The sequence below is a fragment of the Neofelis nebulosa genome, chromosome 9 (assembly GCF_028018385.1).
Source record: "Neofelis nebulosa isolate mNeoNeb1 chromosome 9, mNeoNeb1.pri, whole genome shotgun sequence".
NCBI classification, from domain to species: domain Eukaryota; kingdom Metazoa; phylum Chordata; class Mammalia; order Carnivora; family Felidae; genus Neofelis; species Neofelis nebulosa.
The window spans coordinates 6,018,654-6,039,445 of NC_080790.1; the positions used below are offsets into that span (position 1 = coordinate 6,018,654).

Consider the following 20,792-nt stretch of genomic DNA (forward strand, 5'->3'; position numbering starts at 1 on the left):
CCTAACACATAGAAACATATGCAGAGAGTTAGACAAAATGAGGAGACAGAGTAATATGGCCCAAATGACAGAACAAGGCAAAATCACGGCACAACTGCTAAATGAAACTGAGATAAGTAGTATTCCTGATAAAGAATTTAAAGTAATGGCATAAAGAGATACTGAACTTGAGAAAAGAGTGGAGGACATCAGTAAGACCCTCCACAAAGGGACAGAAAACATACAAAGGAACCAATCAGAGAGGAAGAACTCAATAACTGAAACAAAAAAATATACTAGAGGGAATAAAGAATAGATGAGAAGAAGTAGAAGAGTGGACCAGTGACCTGGAAGACAGTAATGGACGGCAATCAAGCTGAACAGGAGAAGGAGGGAAAAAAGAATAAAAATTTAAAATAGACTAAAGGAACTCAGTAACACCATCAAGCATAATAGCATTCATATTACAGGGATCCCAGAAAGAGAAGAGAGAAAGGAGGCAGAAAAATTATTTGAAGAAATAATAGCTGAAAACTTCCTGAATAAAAGGAAGGAAAGAGAAATCTGGATCTAGGAAGCACAGAGAGCCTCCAACAAAATCAACCCAAGGAGGTCCACACCAGACACATAGTAATTAAAGTGGCAAAAGTAGTGATAGAGAATTTTAAAAGCAGCAGGATAAAAGAAAACAGTTACATACCAAGGAAATCCCCAAAGACTATCAGCTGATTTTTCAGCAGAAACTTTGCAGGCCAGAAGGGAGTGGCATGATATACTCAGAGTGTTGAAACAATAAACCTGCACCCAAGAATATTCTATCCAACAAGGCAATCATTCAGCATAGAAGGAGAGATAGTTTCCCAGACAAACAAAAGTTAAAGGAATTTATCATCACTACCCAGCCTTACAAGAAATGTTAAAGAGGACCCTTTGAGTAGAAAGAATAAACCATAAGCAGGAGTAAGAAAAGTAGGAAGCACAAAAGCAGTAAAATTAAGTCTATCTATAAAAATATGTCAATGAATTCACAAAACAAAAGGATGTAAATTATGACATCATATACTAAAATGTGGGAAGGGATAGAAGTCAAGAATGGGCCCAAACTTAAAGCAATCATCAACTTAATACAGACTGCTAGATGCAGTCTGTATTATATTATTATATATAAACCGAATGGTAGCCACAAATCAAAAACGCATAATAGATATGCAAAAAATAAAGAGAAAGGCATCCCAATATATTACTAAAGAAAGCCAGAAAACTGTGAGAGAAGTGAACAAGAGAAGAAAGGGACAGATAGAACTACAAAAGGAATGATACAACACGAAACAAAATGGCTATAAGTACATACCTACCAATAATTACTTTGAATGTAAATGGACTAAACACTCCAATCAAAAGACATAAAGTGACATAGGGAATGGATAAAAAAGTGAGACCCATCTGTATGCTGCCTGCAAGAGTCTCACGTCAGACCTAAAGATACATGCAGATTGAAAGTAAAGAGATGGAAAAGCATTTATCAGGCAAATGGAAGTTAAAAGAAAGCTGAGGTAGCAATACTTATATCAGAAAAAATAAACTTTAAAACAAAGACTGTAACAAGAGACAAAGAAGGACACTATATAATCATAAAAGTAACAGTCCAACCAGAAGATATAATAATTGAAAATATTTATGCACCCAACATGAAAGTACCCAAATACATAAAGTAGCCAATAATAAACAAAAAGAAAATAATTGAACTAATACAATAATAGTAGGGGATTTTAATACCACACTTACATCAATGGATAGATTACCCAAACAGAAAATCAATAAGGAAACAGTGGTTTTGAATCATACATTGGACAAGATGGATCTAGCAGATATATTCAGAACATTCCATCCTAAAACAGCAGAATACACATTCCTTTCAAGTGCACATGGAACATTCTCCACATTAGATCACATTTTAAGTCACAAAACAAGTCTCAACAAATTCAAACAGATTGAAGTCATTTCATGTGTCTTTTCCCACCACAACACTGAAAGTAGAAATCAACCACAATAAAAAATCCAGAAAGAACAAAAACACATGGAAGTTAAATAATATGCTACTAAACAATGAATGGATCAACCAAGGGATTAAATCGAAAATCAAAAAATACATAGAGACAAATGAAAATGAAAACACAATAGTCCAAAATCTTTGGGATGCAGCAAAAGTTATTCTAAGAGGGAAGTTTATAACAACACAGCCTTAGCTTAAAGAGCAAGAAAAATCTCAAACAACCTAACATTACATGAAAAGGAACTAGAAAAAGAAGAACAAAGAAAACTCCAAACTAGTAGAAGGAAGGAAACAATAAAGATTAGAGTAGAAATAAATGAAATAGAAACTAAAAAGAAGAAGAAGAAGAAGAAGAAGGGGAGGGGGAGGAGGAGGAGGGGGGAAGGAGGAGTTGGAGGAGGAGGAGGAGGAGGAGGAGGAGGAAGAGAAGGAGGTCAATGAAACCAGGAGCTCTTTCTCTGAAAAGATAAAAAAAAAAAGATAAACCTTTAGCCAGACTCATAAGAGAGAGACTGAGAGGACTCAAAGAAAATTAGAAATGAAAGAGGAGAAATAACAACCAACTCAGATAAATACAAAGGATCATAAGAGAGTATTTTGAAAATTTATATGCCAACAAATTGGACAACTTAGAAGAAATGGATAAATTTCTAAAAACATAAAACCTCCCAAAACTGAATCAGGGAGGAATAGAAAATTTGAACAGAACAACAATGAAATGGAATCAGTAATCAGAAAACTCCCAACAAACAGAAGTCCAGGACCAGATGGCTTCACAGGAGAATTCTACCACACATTATGGAAGAGTTAATACCTATTCTTCTCAAACTATTCCAAAAAACAGAAAAGGAAGGAAAGCTTCCAAATTCATTCCATGAGACCAACATTACCTTGTTACAAAAACCAGATAAAGACACTACAAAAAAAAAGAGAGAGAGAAATACAGGCCAATGTCTCTGAAGAACATGGATGCAAAAATCCTAAACAAAATGTTAGCAAACTGAATCCAACAATACATTAAAAAAATCATTCATCGAGGGGCGCCTGGGTGGCTCAGTTGATTGGGCGTGTGACTTCAGCTTGGGTCATGATCTCGCGGTCTGTGAGTTCAAGCCCCACAGCAGGCTCTGTGCTGACAGCTTGGAGCCTGGAGCCTGCTTCAGATTCTGTGTCTCCCTCTTTCTCTGCCCCTCTCCCACTCATGCTCTCTCTCTCTCCGTCTGTCTCTGTCTCTCAAAAATACATAAACATTTTTAAAAAATTTTTAAAAATCATTCATCACAATCAAGTAGGATTTATTCCTGGGAAGCAGGTGGGGTTCAATATTCACAAATCAATCAACATGACACATCACATCAACAAAAAACGGATAAAAACCATACTATAATTTCAATAGATGCAGGAAAAGCATTTGACAAAATGCAACATCCGTTTATGATAAGAATCCTCAACAATAGGTTTAGAGGGAACATTCCTCAACATAATAAAGTCCATCTATGAAAAATCCACAGCTAACATCATCCTCAATGGGGAAAAACTGAGAGCTTCTCTGCTAAGGTCAGGAATAAGACAAGGATGTCCACTCTCACCACTTTTATTCAACATAGTACTAGAAGTCCTAGCCATAGAAATCAGACAAGAGAGAAAGAAAGAAAGAAGAAAGAAAGAAAGAAAGAAAAAAAGAAAGAAAGAAAGGCATCCAAATTGGTAAAGAAGAAGTAAAACTCTCAGTATTTGCAGATGACATGATACTATACATAGAAAACTCTAGGGGCGCCTGGGTGGCACAGTCGGTTAAGTGTCCGACTTCAGCCAGGTCACGATCTCGCGGTCCGTGAGTTCGAGCCCCGCGTCAGGCTCTGGGCTGATGGCTCGGGGCCTGGAGCCTGTTTCCGATTCTGTGTCTCCCTCTCTCTCTGCCCCTCCCCCGTTCATGCTCTGTCTCTCTCTGTCTCAAAAATAAAAATTAAAAAAAAAAAAAAAAAAAAAAGAAAACTCTAAAGACTCCACCAAAAAATTATTAAAACTCATAAATGAATTCAATAAGATCACAGGATACAAAATCAATACACAGAAATCCATTGCATTTCTATACACTAACAACAGAAGAAGCAGAAAGAGAAATTAAGAAAACAATCCCACTTACAATTGCACCAAAAAGAATTAAATACTTAGGAATAAACTGAACCAAAGAGGTGAAGACTTGTACTCTGAAAATTATAAAACATTGTTGAAAGAAACTGGAACAGAAACAAATGGAAAGATATTCCCTGCTCATGAATTGAAAGAGCAAATATTGTTTAAGTGTCCACACTTCCCAGAGCAATCTACACATTTAATCCCTATCAAAATACCAACAGCATTTTTCACAGAACTAGAACAAATAATCCTCAAATGCATGTGGAACCACAAAAGACTCTGAACAGCCAAAGCGATCTTGAAAAAGAACAAAACTGGAGGTATCACAACCCCAGATATCAAGATATACTACAGATCTGTAGTAATTAAAACAGTATGGTACTGGCATAAAAATAGACACACAGATCAATAGAACAGAATAGACAGCCCAGAAATATACCCACGATTAAGTGGTCCAGTAATCTTTGACAAAGGAGGCAAGAATATACAATGATGAAAAAAGACAGTCTCTTCAACAAATGGTGTTGGAAAAACTGGACAGCTACATGCAAAAGAATGAAACAGAGCCACTTTCTTACACGATGCACAAAAAATAAACTCACAATGGAAAAAAAAAAAACACCTAAATCTGAGACTTGAAACCATAAAAATCCTAGAAGACGGCACAGGCAGTAATTTCTCTGACATCAGCCATAACATTTTTTCTAGATAGGTCCCCTGAGGCAAAGGAAACAAAAGCAAAAATAAACTACTAGGACTACATCGAAATAAAAAAGCTTCTGCACAGCAAAGGAAACAATTAACAAACTAAAAGGCAACCTAGTGAATGGGAGAAGATATTTGCAAATGATATATCTGATAGAGTTGATATCCAAAATATATAAAGAACTTACACAACTCAACACCAAAATACATAAATAAATAAACAAAAAATAATAATCCAATTCAAAAACGGGCAGAAGACATGAACAGACATTTCTCTAAAGAAGACTTACAGATGGCCAACAGACACATGAAAAGAAGCTCAACATTAGTAATCATCAAGGAAATGCAGATCAAAACCACAACGAGATAGCACCTCACACCTGTCAGAATGATTAAAATCAAAACCCGAGAAACATCAAGTGTTGGTGACGATGTGGAGAAAAAAGAACCCTTGTGCACTGTTGGTGGGAATGAAAACCGGTGCAGCCACTATGGAAAACCATATGGAGGTTGCTCAAAAATTTAAAAATAGAGTTACTATATTATCTGGTATTCCTACTACAGGTTATTTACTCGAAGAGTATAAAAACACTTATTCAAAAAGATATATGCACAGGGCACCTGGGTGTCTCAGTTAGTGAAGCACCCGACTCTTGGTCTCAGGGCAGATCTTGATCTCAGGGTCATGAATTCAAGCCCCACATTGCGCTCTACACTGGGTGTGGAACCAACTTTTAAAAGATATATGCACCCCTATGTTTATTACAGCATTATTTATAATAGCCAAATTATGGAAGCAACCCTAGTGTCCATCAACAGATGAATAAAGAAATAGTATGTATATATATATATATATATATATATATATATATATATATACATATACACACACAGTATATATTAAGTGGCCATAAAAAGAACAAAATCTTGCCATTTGCAACAACATGGGTGGACCTAGAGGGCGATCCAAGTGAAATAAGTCAGAGAAAGACAAATACCATATGATTTCACTGATAAGTGGAATTTAAGAAACAAAACAAATGAACAAAGGAAAAAGAGACAAACCACTGAGAACATACTGATGGTTGTGAGAGGGGACTTGGGTGGGGGATGGGTGAAATGGATGAAGGGATAAAGGGGACCCTTATCATGAGCACTGAGTAGTATACAGAACTGTTGAATCACTCTAGTGTACACCTGAAACTAATATGACACTGCATATTAACAATACTGGAATTAAAATTTTTTTATTAAAAACCATAAATCATTGTTGGACACATCAAAAGAAAAAAAAAGGATCATCTCCATCTATGAATAAGGGGCATTTTATAGGAGTTGACATCCATTCTTAATAAATATTCTGAAATACAGGAAAAGATAGATGATTCATCAATATGATATAAAAATATAACATCTATAAAAAGAGTGTCAATTAAGTATGGATGGATGGATATTTAGTTTGTGTGTGTGCATCAACCCCAAAATGAGCATCATGTTTAATAGAGAAAAACTAGTAGCTTCCAATTCAGTCAAGAAAAAGACAAGAATGCCCACTGACACTGTGTTAGAGGTACTAGTCCATCCAATCTGATAAGAGAAATACATTGAAGTATAAAAATTAGAATGAGGAATTCAAATTATATGACCTCTTACTTGGAACATACAAGGGAATCATTGAAAACACTATCACAGACACCAAGAGAATTTAGAACGATGGCTAGATGCAAATTTTATAGAGAGAAAATCAATTGCTTTTATAAGCAATATAAAAAACAATTAAAAGCAACTGTAATGACCACATTGACAAGACTCAATATACTACTATGGACCAAGTATTGATCTTGCATACAATCTTTTTTTTTTATGCTTTTATTTTATTTTTGAGAAAGAAAGACAGAGCGCAAGAGGGGAAGGAGCAGAGAGAGAGAGGGAGACACAGAATCCGAAGCAGACTCCAGGCTCTGCGCTGTCAGCACAGAGCCTGGTGCAGGTCTCGAACTCACGGACGGTGAGATCATAAGCTGAGCCGAAGTTGGACGCTTAACTGACTGAGCCACCCAGGCACCCACTCCTTCATATAATCTTAAGTAAAAATAGCAAAGTGCTGAACTGCTTGGACGTAGTAAATTATCATTTCCCCCACCCATACCCCAAATCGTCTATGTAGACACATAAGCTTGTATGTGCACAGAATATCTCCAGAAGGTTACACAACAAACACCTGATTCTGGTCGCCTCTGAGGGAGGAAGTTCAGTGACTATGAATCACAAGTGGAGGGGAGGCTTCCTTTTCACTGTACTTGCTTCGTAGGTTTGAACGTTGTCTCATGTGCTCCTAAGAACTAGTTCTGAAGGATTCTTTGGAGACTTGGAATGCTCATCAAATTCTAGGTCTCAAAACGCACATCTCAGTCACTTGGGAAAAAAAAAAAAAAGCAACGACTGCTCTAATTTCGATTCTCTTATAACAACCTTTCAAGTTGTTTTACACTGAACACGTAGTGTCCTGTATTGCTAATGTTTTTAGGCACAAAATGTACCATCATCGTTCCGGTGCACTTGTCTCATCCGTGGCACAGCGTTTTCCCTTCTTCAGGACGGAGGTGATGTGGTCTGCACTTTAGCTGCAGCCCACTCTCCGTGCCTCCCGAGTCCAGCCCCGGCATGTACCAGCTGGTAACGCTGAGCAAATTCTTGCCCTCCTGTGACTCAGCTTCCCCATCTGTAAACTAAAGACGATCACGGTTTCCTCCTCACCCTTCTGCCGTGAGGATTGAATGAGTTCATTCTCGTGGAGCACTGAAACAGTAACTGGAGCGTGGCTGCTGGTTCAGAAGTGTAGCTACGATTCGTTTTCAGGGTTGGGGTCTCCGTGCAGCTCTTTTGAAAAGCGAGTGTCCCCTTTGGTTGCCTGCTGAGGGAGAGTGAGCCCGCGGGGTATGTGTGGGGCTTGAGTCTTTCGGTCCTAATTCCCTGTTTGTGGTTTCTTGGTGTGTGAGAAGGTAAGACAACTGAAAAACCAGAAACCCGTGCTCTACCTCTGACTTTGGCACAAAGGGAACCCACAGCTTACGGACTTCTCATATTTTAAAATGCTCCCTCTCGAAAAACAAAACAAAAAACGAAAAAAAAACCCCAACCTACTTTCTTCCACTGGGCCAGGGAGACAGTAGCAGAATGATTGGTCACCTTAGAAGAACCAGACGGATTTATGTAGAGAAAATTAGGCTACGATAATGCAGAGTACATTGTCTTAGAAGATAGTCATTAAATTAGACGCAGTTACATTTTTTTCTACTTCTACTAATTTCTCAGTGTGAAAAGAAGGAGATGAAGGAAATAAAAGTTTAAGAGGTTCCACAAACCTCTTCCACAAACACAAACTGGGCCCCTATCCTGTGCCCGGCGATAGTGCTGGTCGATGAGAACACAAGGAGGCTGTGCTCTAGGAGTTCAGCCCAGTGCCTCCCCTAATGCACCAATCATCAGGAGTTTAGATTAAAGAGGGTTTGATTTTCTATCATATTTGTGTTTTGGAAAAGGCACCTTACCCAAATGTTGTCCTTTCAAATCCCGGTATCTATCTGCATAGCTGAAACGCCTTTCCCACTTCTTTGGCTATAGGACACATCACTCAAAAGTGAATCAAATCTCTTAACCCAACAACACCCTTCCCTTCCCCCAGCACCTCCCTCGGTTGGCTGAGGCAGGGCCCCTCTCCTGTCCCTTGTCACTCTGGGGGATCCCTTCCGGAGCCCGGACATATCTATCACCACAGCCCTCCTTCCTGAGAGACCCCAAGCTCCTGGAGGGCACGGACTGCATTGCCCTCGGTCACTATATTCTCAACCCCCAGTGCAATACCTTCCATGAATGGTTGTTAAGGGAATAAGTGAGCAGTTCCAGAAACTTTCTGGTCTTCCCTTTACCCAACACAGCAGCAATTCCCCTCTGGGATCTGTAGGGCAGGGTCCTTGTCTTAGCTGGAATCCACTGAGCACAACTCATAAGTAACATGGCCTGGTTCTCCCTGCCAACAATTACGGCTATCTAGAAAATACTGACCATCTGTAGGTCGCCTTCAGGCCATATCACCTTCTGATAGATGCATATAATGCTTCAAAATTTTATTAGAAACAGAACAGTTACATGCAATGAAAAGATTCTCTTTTAAAACAGAAAGTATAAAAATCTCCATGAACACCCAAGTCTACAGCAACGGTATGCAGATGAAATTCTTTGCCAGGAACTTGACTGTTAGTGATCTGTTAGGAATTCCCTTCTGTCCTTGAAAGAATGAACTTCAAAGTCAACCTGAAACCATAAGGTGAAAACATATGCAAATGTATAAAAACGAGCTTGCCCCGGCTGGGAAAGCCATCACCAAAACCAAAAAAAAGTCTCTGTTATTCGGACACTTTGAGACTTGATAGTTTCACAAGAAATAGGCAGGGGTTTCTAAGGTCTTGGTCTGCTCAGTCATTCTAGGGCTGCCTTATTTGTGGTTCTCAAGGCTCTCTTCATGTGTTGCCTCTGCGTAGGTTTGGTTTTTTTCTTGGTTTTTTTGGCCACTTTTCTACTCTCTTGATCATTTCAATACCAGCAGGAGAGTAGGAGAAGCAAAGAGAGATGGTATCATAATAACCCCCTTTTTTCTCTACTTGTATTTATGATAAGAGGCTTTAGGGGAAAGAGTGCTCAATTCCACAGCTGAAATCAGGGCTTTGAATAATTCCGGGACTTCGATGATCATGCAGTGGCTCCCTCCTGTCTCCACAGACATTTGACTCAAGGAAGGCAACAAGTACGTCTTCAATCTATTCTTTCCCAAAGTGCTAGGCATTTTGAGAAATACAAGAGGACCATAAGTTTGATCCCTGTTTTGGGGGAAGCTTTTCATCTTTTGAGCGATATGAGATCTACACGTGTGAAATAATTAGGAACCATTATTAAGATATAAGAGGTATTCAATGTTCAAATTAACAGAACGAATGTATTCTAGAAATTCTGGTCACTGGCTTGGTGTTCTCCAGCCACATCTTCTGTCTCATCCCCAGCTTCGGTGTGGGGCGGGGGGCTGACGGGTATGAACCCCAGTCTCGCCTTTGCATCCTTCGGGATTTAGTTCACGCCAGGACCAGCAATCTCACATGGCGCAAAAGCGGTGATGACAATGACAGCCCAAGACTTTTTCCTGGCAGAGCTGCTCTGAGAGCTCTGAACGCCTTGTACCACCAGCAGCAGGACGAACGGACTCCTTGGTTTCCAGCTCGGAAGGCTTCTCGCTGGGGCCCCTCGGGCTCTGCACGAAAGCTACAGGAGGTGACTGATGTCAGCCTTCTGTGACCACCTCAAGTGACCTCAAGGAGCTATCAAAAACAGGAAGAACCGGAAAACCAGTGAAGCAGAGGCATGTGATATTTTGGAGCAATCAGATACGATAGAAACATAATGCATGAAGATGACCTAAGGGTCTTTCTTGTGTCTATTCAGAAATCAGAAAACCTCGGTTTTTACAACCGTAACAAATTATACCCCGTGACACGCAAGTATTTGGAGAACTGCTTGCAAGCACGTATATACTCTTTTCCCCTCTTGGATATATGATCCCCTGTAGCTAACGAGCTCCCCAGCAGCCCTTTGGAGCGATTGCAAGACTGGATCCCCACTAAGACCTCGGAGAAAGCATTTACTAACCTACTTTGAGGCTGGCTTTCTCTCAGGTGACAAAGCCATCGACCGGGAGGCGCCCAACAGTCGCTCTCTGGTCTCTGACCCCCACTGAGTACTCCACGCAGAGGTGCTTTGTCAAAGAAAGCAAAAACTTTGTTCCAGCCTGAAAACCGAGTTCTATGACACTCGTGGATTAAAACACAGAGCCATTTTCCATTCTCTTTGCGTGTCAATTTGTTTGCTGCACTGAAACTACTACTTAAAGCCGTTTGATTCGTAGCCAGTCTCCTCCTCATAAATCACAGCTGCGGTGTGGCGCTCAGGGCCCCCCGGGGGCCGGCGCACTTACCTTTTATAAGACATGTGAGCGATCCCGGATCAGAGACCGCCTGACCCTGCCCGGCACCCCCTGGCTGTCCTCTGCTCCTCATTCCCGAGGGGGCTTCAGGCCTGGTCTTGGCAAGCGTGCTGGTTGTGTTCTGTTTTTATTTTTTGAATTAAGGAATGTCAAGATTAAAATCTTTGTGCCTCCTGTGTTTCGCTGGCTGTAGAACTGCAGCTGTGCCCCTGGTCCCTTCCATGTCCCCTTGCAAAGACAGTTCCTTTGGGACGTGGATGGAGGCCGAAATCACCTTGGCGATCACAGGAAGCGCTGGGCCGCTTTCTCATTTGGTGGGGGAAGCTGGCTGATACCCACAAAAGCTTCCCACAAAATGTCCTACCGGGACCCAGGTGAAAGATGCCCAAAGTCAGTCATTTGCTGTGCCTCCTGCTTCTGTCCAGCGTCTGCAGAATCTGGGAAGCCGGGCAGAAGTGCATCAAGGAGGTGAGGGCTCGAGGTCTGGCTGCGATGCCTTGGAGAGCCAAGATGTGGGCTGCCCTCGCCCAGACTCTTCCCTGGTGGAGGATGGGCATTGGGACAGAGAGGGGTGATGACGTATTCTTGTAGCCAAGGGTGGTGACAGTGAGTCTCTGAGCCCAGATCTGAAAGTTTATTTATCTTTCCAGAAGACATACGATGGTGAGTGTCTCGGTGCAGTTCACACGGCCGAGCTGGTGTTCTGACTTCCCAGGACACATGACCTGTCTCCATGGCCCCTCTTGCTCACCTGTCTCAGTTATGAAGGTGAGGGTGTCCTGCCCCCCAGAAGTGGGTTACAGGAGGCTTCTTCTCCCTGGTGAAGGAGATGGGGAGCTCCCTCCCCATCTGCCACCACTGAGCCATGTCACCTGAGGCAAGCCACCTAAACTCTCAGGTCCTCACTTTGTTTTCAAGTAAAATAAAGCTCATGGGTTACATGTCAACTCTCTTCTAACTCTAGAGTTAAATTATTCTAAGACGTACACAGTCGAGGAAACTGGATGCTTATGAGAACAGCGCCCCCCAGAGAATGCTCCAGAGAGCCAGGTAAGGGATGCCTGATCAGAGACATGTGGGAAGTGCTGGGTTTCTTAGGGCAGGACTTCTCAGAACCTTTTTCTGGTATCCTTTTTTGTTTATTTTTCTTTATTTGATAGAATTTTTTTAAGTTTTCTTTTAATGTGTATTTATTTTTGAGAGAGACAGAGACAGAATGTGAGTGGGTTAGGGGCACAGAGAGAGGGACACACAGAATCCGAAGCAGGCTCCAGGCTCCGAGCTGTCAGTGCAGAGCCTGATGCGGGGCTCAAACTCAAAGATTGCAAGATCGTGACCTGAGCCGAAGTCGGACGCTCAACCGACTGAGCCACCCAGGCGCCCCTATAGAATGTTTTAACTTAAAAATAAGACAAGCTCCTGGTAAACAGACAATTCAGATGTTTATAAAATAAATATTGATAATCTCTTCTTCTCTTCTCCAGTCCCAGCCCTGGAGGTAACCAGAACTAAGGTCCAATAGGTCTGTGCATCCTCTCCAAACCTTTGTACCTTAGGAGAAGGCTAGAGCAAGAATGTGTCTCCAATTGTTTGACCTTTTTTCACAGAGCACTTCACAGGCCTCTGTCTAGTGGGGACGCTGTCCTGTTCTACATCAAGGGAAATCTTGAACCAGAGTGCAGGACTGCTTTTGATTGAATAGAATTTTTTTTAATGTTTATTTATTTTCGAGAGAGAGTGCGGGCAGGGAGGTGCAGAGAGGGGGGAGACGGGGGATCTGAAGTAGACTCCTCGCTGACACCAAAGGGCTGGATATGGGGCTCGAACCCACAAACCATGAGATCGTGACCTGAGCTGAAGTCAAACGCTTAACCGACTGCGCTACCCAGATGCCCCCTTGAATAGAATTCTTTTACCAACATGATAAGGAGTCTAGACAGGTCAGAGGGCAACAAACATGACACCATTAGATGTCAGGTCACAGGATGTTTTCACTCTTGACAAAATTTTGGAGAATCTCTTAAATCACCTGCAAATCATAAGTAGCCTCCCTGCAGGAGGCTTTCAGAATCCCCACTGGGGTTCCCGCCAGAATCCATTAGCTTGGACTGATGCCTCGCCTGTGTGTCCCTGGAGTCTCCATGCTGACAGTGAAGACGGTGTGACCCCAAACCATCCCTGCCCCCCACAAAGAGGCTGGCATAGGATGGCACTTTTTTTTTAAATGTTTTTGTTTATTTTTAAGAGACAGATAGTGTGAGCAGGGGAGGGACAGAGAGAGAGAGAGAGGGAGACACAGAACCCGAAGCAGGCTGCAGGCTCTGAGCTGTCAGCCCAGAGCCCGATGCGGGGCTCGAACTCACAAACTGCAAGATCGTGACCTGAGCTGAAGTCAGTTGTTTAACCAGCTGAGCCAGTCAGGCCCCCCAGGATGACACTCTTATCTTAATATTCCCAATTCCCAGAGCACCCCTGATTTCTAGCAGGTGCTCAGTAAGCACTGTTGAACTCCTGGATGAGGAAACAGATCATTCATTGATAAAATGAGAAAAAAAAAAAAAAAAAAGATGACACTGGAACAATTGAAGACCCGACACCTGGATCAGGTCGTGGTCTGACCCTCTGCGTTGCACCTTGCATGTGCCAGATCCATTTTCACAGACACTGTTTTGCTTAATCCATATAAAAACGACTCCGAATTCAGCAGCATTCTTCCATTTTGCAGAGGTCACGTTTGCATGACTAGGAATGCAAAACCTTGACTCCGTAGCCGCCTGAGTGGAAGCCAAGGGGTCTTCTCCCTGCACCATGGGCGTGTCTATACTTTTCTCCTTCAAGCTCCACAGCCTAGTCCTTAGGGATTGAGGGAGGGAGCATGACTGGGTGCAGGGCTGCCCAGATTCTGGTGGCCCCCGTGGGGTCTAGTCCAGATTTCAGAGTAACTGTGGCCTGGGACCTGATGATCTCTAACGGTTTCCCTCCATCAATTCTCTTCTTGACATTGTCTGCTTGACTTCCCTTTCATCCTGCCCTCATTCCATTCTCAGATGGAAGTGCCTTCACTAGAGTGGTGATCTTGGACTTGCTCCAAACATAAATAGCAATATTACCAGGCTGTGACCCCAAACACAGGGAAATCAGAACGCCCCTGTTAGACCGAACTTGGTTTAATACTGAAATACAAAATCTCCCCTTTGCCCCACAGCCCTACATTACGAGGTGCATTGCCAATTTATTCAGTAAACATTGGCTGGGAATTTTGTCTGGGCCTGATACTGAGCAAGGGGCCCACCCATGAGCAAGACACGTGCTCTGCTCACCAAGCGGTCATGAGCCCGTGGGGAGGCCAAGCCCGCTTTGGAGCTGTCGCATTAGTGAGTGGGTAAGAACAGAAGAAGGAAACATAGGTGGGGACAGAAAACCAACCGAAAAGGAGATCAAAACAACAGCGGCAGCAAAAACCCTTGCCATAAAATCCAGGAAAAAGTATTTTTTTGAGCGGATTCCGGAGCTACATTTAAGCCAAACTATAAAACCCCTGCTCTGGCCCATCCTTCTCAGACTCACAAGATGGGTCATCCACAGACAGATGCGCATAGAAGAAACGCGTCACTTGGGAGGTTCACATGGCATCCAAAATCCACTCAACTCTCGGCAGTGAGAGCAAGGTTATTCTTATGAAGGACATATGGAGAAAATTCTCAATATCCAAGGTTAAAGTGACACATAAAATGTTTGTGTCAGAGCAGTATATGGGGCCTCATTCCAGAATAGTGCAAACCCTGCATTACTATATATTGTCCAGTCAGTGTAAACCAGGCTAAACTACACAGCAAGACCCTATATGAATTTCAACAGAATTAAAGGCTCGTTTCCATTGTATAACACCGTGGGGGGCAGACCCCAGAGGACGGGCTTACACATCACGCCAGTCTACAAGTCACAGCCGTGGAGATCGTGGGGAAGGGCACACCTTACAAACTTTACACAATGACTCTCCCCATTAGCAATACATTTGTCTCTCTTTACTGCTCACTTTCACGTTTAATTGTTTGCCTTGATTCATTTTTATGGCCAGAAAGAAAGATTTTAAGTAAACGTTCTTCTAAAGCCAAACGATTCTACAAACTTTTTAATGACTTCTAGCTTTATCTCACCTGATTTTCCTAATAATGTAAAGGTTCTAAAATTAATGTGCATCCTGAGAAGACTTTTTCTCTTCCTGGGGAAGAAAGAAAGTAATAATGGTGTAGAAGAGAGTCTGTCAGTACAATGATTAGCAAAAGAAAATAGGCCAAGTTCAAGAGCACTTGGGTGGAAGTTGTAGCCTGTTTTAATAGAACATTGTTCATTCCACTTTCCCTCTAATAATAGAAATTATTGTTCTAGAAATGCAAATTGTGTTGTGTGGTGATGCAATTGATTATCGCTGTATAGATTTTGACCAGTTTTACATCTATTTGTAAATTCACTTCAGTGCTCCTGATGGCCTCTGTGTGTGTGTGTGTGTGTGTGTATTTTGAATTCTCATTTGAGCTGGTTGTAACATTTTATTGGTTCCCTCGTTAATTAATGAGTTAAGTAAAATCTTTGATGGGCATTCATTTGTATTTGTCTAAGGGTTATAGGCCTTAAGGCTCTAAAGATTCTTTAAAAACTAGCCTTTATATTGGTCTACTTTTTAATATTAAAAATATAAAAGTCATTTTTAAAGAAATATTCCCCCAGATTTTGAAGAATTTGTTCTTATGAAAAGGAATTACTTAAACTTTAGAAACCAATCTGGAAGCTTTGGGTTACTTTACTAACAAGTAACTTGTGAGACTTTCTGATATTGAACAGTTTGTAGACAGATTCGATGTCCATAGCCCAGAGACCATGAGTGCTATATGCAAACCGTTAAATGCAAAACCATTAGGGTTTTGAGTCTTTTGTAACCAAATATCAAAACTATTTGCTACCCAACCCGCCACCCTTTGCCACAGACACACACATCCTTCTTTGTGCGTGACACAAATCCACTTCTGAATGTATTTTCTTTGCTCAACGGTGCTTCACCTGAGGTCTTCCTTTGGGACCTAGTGGACATGTTGTATTTGGACAAAAGCAAACATCTCCTTCCTCTCGGTATGAGGAACTGGCCACTGAAGACAAAGAGATACATAAAGGAAGCCCAAAGCCTATGGTGGAAAAAACAAAAGAGCCAGATGTTCAAAATTAAGGGCCTGTCGGAGAGAACAGTGGTGGCCCTGACCCAAGATCTGTAAGAAGCGATATCAAGAGTCCCAAAGAGAAATTCACCTAGCAAGTCATTAGGAGTCTACTTGTTGGCTGGATTTCGATACGTGGCCTAAGGCTTGTCAGGAAAGACTCTTCTGGCATAGCCTGTGCTGGTAACTCCTCAGAGCACAGCATCCAGGCACTGTGCTCTGCTCCAGGAACACCTGGCTTATGTTTACCCTTGTGAACTAGAGAACTGTGCCCTGAGAGGCAACCCATGAACCATCATCCCAGCCTGTGCAGGGCAGAGAACACAGAACATCAACGCATAATGGACAAGCATCCATAGAGCTGTTGCAGGATAATCTGCAGCAGTGACACCAGGTGATAGTAAGGGGCAGGTACGATGGTGGAGATTGAGCAACTTTCCAGTTCCTTCTACGGCTGACATTTAGAAGCAGAATTAACCGACCGTCTTTGGACTAAGTTATCCCTCCTTCCAAGTTTACACACATTTTGGAAGATACCCTCAAGAGGCAGGTTACAGAAGAGCATGTGCATGTGTAATAAATTAATTGGAAGCTTGGAAGTGATATTACCACAATTGCACCTGCAGGGGTTAAAGCAAGTTATACAAGTCACTCTGGTTTTACTCTAATCAAATTCTACATTATGTTCTAACAACCTCAGAATGGATCATTTAAAAATCAGAATTGAAAAAAAAAAAAACAGAAGTTAAATACTCTTGGGGCGCCTGGGTGGCTCAGATGAGTATCCAACTCTTTTTCTTTTTTTTAACGTTTATTTATTATTAAGAGACAGAGCATGAACAGGGGAGGGGCAGAGAGAGAGGGAGACACAGAATACGAAGCAGGCTCCGGGCTCCAAGCTGTCAGCACAGAGCCCGACATGGGGCTCGGACTCACGAACTGTGAGATCATGACCTGAGCCGAAGTCGGACGCTTAACCAACTGAGCCACCCAAGCGTCCCGAGCATCTGACTCTTGATTTTGGTTCCGGTCATGATCCCAGGGTCGTGGGATAAAGCCCCACGTCAGGCTCTGCACTGAGTGTGCAGCCTGCTTGGGATTCTGTCTCTCTCTCTCTCTCTCTCTCTCTCTCTCTCTCTCCCCCTTTGCCCCTCTACCCCACTCGCGTGTGCTGTCTTTAAAATAATAATAATAAAAGAAGTTAAACACTCTTTATAGCTCTCAGCAGCTTCAAGTTCAGTTTCTGCTCTTCCAAAGGGTGGGGGAGTGAGGAGGGCAGTTGCTATCTGTGTTTCGATTTAGCTCTGGTCATACCACAGGTCCAACCGCCAGTGGCTCAGACCTTCCTGGCCCCAGGTTTTTATACCCAGGCTACATTCTGGGAATGAGACCTGAACTCAGGGCAGTTCTGCCAGCGACCACAGAGGTTGGGACAAAAAAACGTGAGTTGTGGAAAACTGTCGTTGAAGCTATCTCTGCTTCTAATGTCAGTAGGTATTATCAAAGAAGATATGGCTACAAACAAAGGCTTTTGAGTTCTCTAAAGAAAGGTCCCAAATAAGTCCACTTCAAGCCAGTCCTTCAGATAGGTGAGGTGAGTCCCAAACCAGAAGCCCCAAAATAAACATGGGGGGTGGGGACCACTACAGTTTTCACTTCCACAAGACCTACAGTTGTAGTTCCACGTAGCCCTCGTGGTTACAGAAAGGGACCCAAGGTGGGTGGGCTGTTGGCCAAGGTTCTCCATCCGTCCCGCCCCACCTGCACACAGAGTCAGGTCAGCAGAGGAACTTCAAGTGCAGACTTCACCCCGAATGAAACTGGCTTCAAGCAAGACATTCTTCTTGATATCAGGACCCATTTCATAAAGGCTCAGAGCCCAGCTCAGGGACAAAGTCCCCTCTGTTTCCCGGTGTCTTTTCCAGATGGCCAACTATCTTCAATCTCTATTAAACAGAAAGGATTAGGTGGTGCCAGGTAGTTTCCTCCAGCTTTTCATGTTTTCTTTAATACCAGGAAGATCTGGACTTCCAGAGGACTATAGAGCACAAAGATGGACAATTCTGTAATAATGGAAACAAGTCAGAGGCCGTCAGTGAAAAATCTTCCTTAGGTTTCTGTCCGGAGTAAAGGGAAACCAGGCTATTTTTAGCATTTTGATCTGTCCTAAATCTATCCACACAGATATGTTGGGAAGCAGCAGGTATAAGCACTTAATCATGAGAAACGTCCTTGACAAAGAAAGTTCATAATAGAAACTGAACAGGAAGAGAGAGCCCCGGAGAAAAGAGGGTGAGATGGCAGAAGGGAATGAATTACTTCCCCCTTGGTCAATCAACTGAAATTCCAGCTTGGCTCCTGGGGAAGAAAGTCATCCCCGTACCATAAATAGGAACTGAGCCGTCAGAAAATACACAATCCGACCCCTTCGCGCCCTCAATTTTTAACCAGAAAGTCCACACCCCAAACCTTCCTCCCAACACTCCTAGGAAAAAGTGATACAAAATTTATTCTTCTGAAAAAATCTGAGACAGCTGCAGTCACAAGATTCTTCAAATGGAAAGAAATAAATTGTTGCCCAACAGAAGACTCTCAACCCTAACTGGAAGAGGAGAGAGCACAGCTGGCTGTTTTAATCACTTTGAAAATCTTGGGTCAAGTACCTCGGGCACCGTAGCATTCATGTATTCCCGCCTTCCTTCCGCTCCGACCAGCTGACACTCCCGTAGGACAGAGGCATCTAGGACAAACCACTACGTGACAGCGTGGACGGTAATAACAGCTCCAGAGCAAGCCTGATGCGACATTCCCACCCCCGTCTCCTCCAAAGGGGCCAGAAACTGTTGAAGCAGTGAGAAGCTGTAAATAGTATTTAACTCCTATTGTTTCTTTTTTTTTTTTTAAGTTTATTTATTTTGAGAGAGAGTGTGAAATGGGGGAGAGGCAGAGGGAGAGAGGGAGAGAGAGAGAGAGAATACTAAGCAGGCTTCGAACCATCAGCACAGACCCCGACGCGGGGACCGAACTCACAAACCGTGGGATCATGACCTGAGCCGATGTCAGAGGCTTAACCGACTGAGCCACCCAGGTGCCCCCTTTTTTCTAATTAAGAAAAAAAAATTTTTAATGATCCCTCCCTCCTGAAGCCCAGGTAGAGCATAGAACCGAATCTGCGGGGGACGTGAGAAAAGGCTCGGGGACGTGGGCCGGATTCACTCACACTCGATGGAGAGTGGAGGCGCTGCCTTGTTCATGGGCATGGAAACACACAAAATTTGGGGCAGTTGCTACAATTTGCTACATGCCTGGCACTTACCTGCAAAAGAGGGATGGCCTTGTGAGTTCCCCTTTTACAGGTGAGAAAACTGAGTCAGAGTGAGGCTGAGTAGCCTTGCAGGGACATACACCTAACCCCCAGCGGGTGCAGAGAAGTCAGGCACAGATGCCTGGGTGCGTGGGGTGGGTCCGCCCAACCAAAGAGAGTTCCAGAGGAAGGGCATGGGGTGTGCGGGGACTGCCCAGCTGATTCAGGAGACAGGATCACCGGGCGTCTGGACGCAGAGGGTGACCCCGAGGGTAGGGGAGCTTGCACGCACCACACCTCACTTCTTCCCTCCAGACATCTGCGAGAGGTGGAGTACAAGGAAAGATTTGCTTTTCTTTCTGGAGAACACGGCACGGTCTTGCTGTGGCTTCAAGGCTCGCAGCCAGCGCGACAAGATCTCAGCTGCCTCCCAGAGTCCGAGGTCCCCTGACACGTGCCATCGGAGGAGCCCGAACGGAATCCCTGAGGCCTGGGGACTGGAGCCCCAAGGCAGGGACTCAGGGCAGAGCCGGAAAGAGACAGCTGGGACCGAACGGTAACGGCCACCCTTGCAGGTCTGCGTCCGAGGGCCAAGAGATGCTGAACCCGCTGCAGGCCCTCGAGGTTGAAAAAGGGTCACATCTGGCCAAAGCAGGCAACACGTTTCATGCAGCAGAGGGAAGGGTCCTCCTGGGCTGCCCTGCTGCTTTCGGGAGGGACAAGTGGCCAGGCCAAACAGGACTTGGAATCTCTTACACCTTAAAAATCAGCCTGTGCTCCTTAGGCCTGCGGCCCTCATCCCCAGGGCAAGCCCTGAGCTCTCCCCGGGACCTGGTAGGCTACTCCAGGAGGCCAGCTCCCTCTGGGGTCACAGCCTGCCACAGGTCACAGGGATAGCTCCAGGCAGAATTCTCCTACCCTAAGCAAGCTCCTTATAAGGAAATCTTTGTTTAGAATCAAAGAATCATGAGATTTTAGGGCTGCTGAGCACTCAGTGGTTGTCTCCTGTAGTCCCCATCTCAAACCCTGCTCTGAGGAGGTAAGTGCTCCTGAAAAAAAAAAAAAAAGAAAAGAAATACTACCCAGCAGGGGGGCTAGGCAAATTTGCTCCGGGAGAGGAGTCCTTTGAATAACGGCTACTAGGCAAAAAAGCAAGGCGTGCTCAGTCAGAACAGACAGTGCATTTCGATAGGGAACAGCTAGTCTCAAACGCTCACTAGCCCCTGGGAAAGTGCCGAAGGAGGGTGAGAAGCAGGTCCCCCTAAAGCAAATCCGTGGGAGCTGGAAGTCCCCGTGAGACAAAGAAGCTTCAGCCCACGCAGACCTGAAGCTCCCAAATCGAGTGTATTCCTTGCCAATGGAAATGAGGGG

At 43.5% G+C, this 20,792-nt stretch overlaps 1 long non-coding RNA gene across 2 annotated transcripts in view; it reads right to left on the reverse strand.

Annotated features, from left to right (window-relative positions):
• Positions 1-16,881: 16,881 nt before the first annotated feature.
• LOC131484318 (uncharacterized) overlaps positions 16,882-20,792 on the reverse strand; it is a 76,228-nt gene continuing 72,317 nt past the window's right edge. For both annotated transcript variants that reach the window (XR_009248163.1, XR_009248162.1), the window contains exon 3: positions 16,882-18,180. This is a non-coding gene — a long non-coding RNA (uncharacterized LOC131484318). The remainder of the gene's footprint in view (positions 18,181-20,792) is intronic.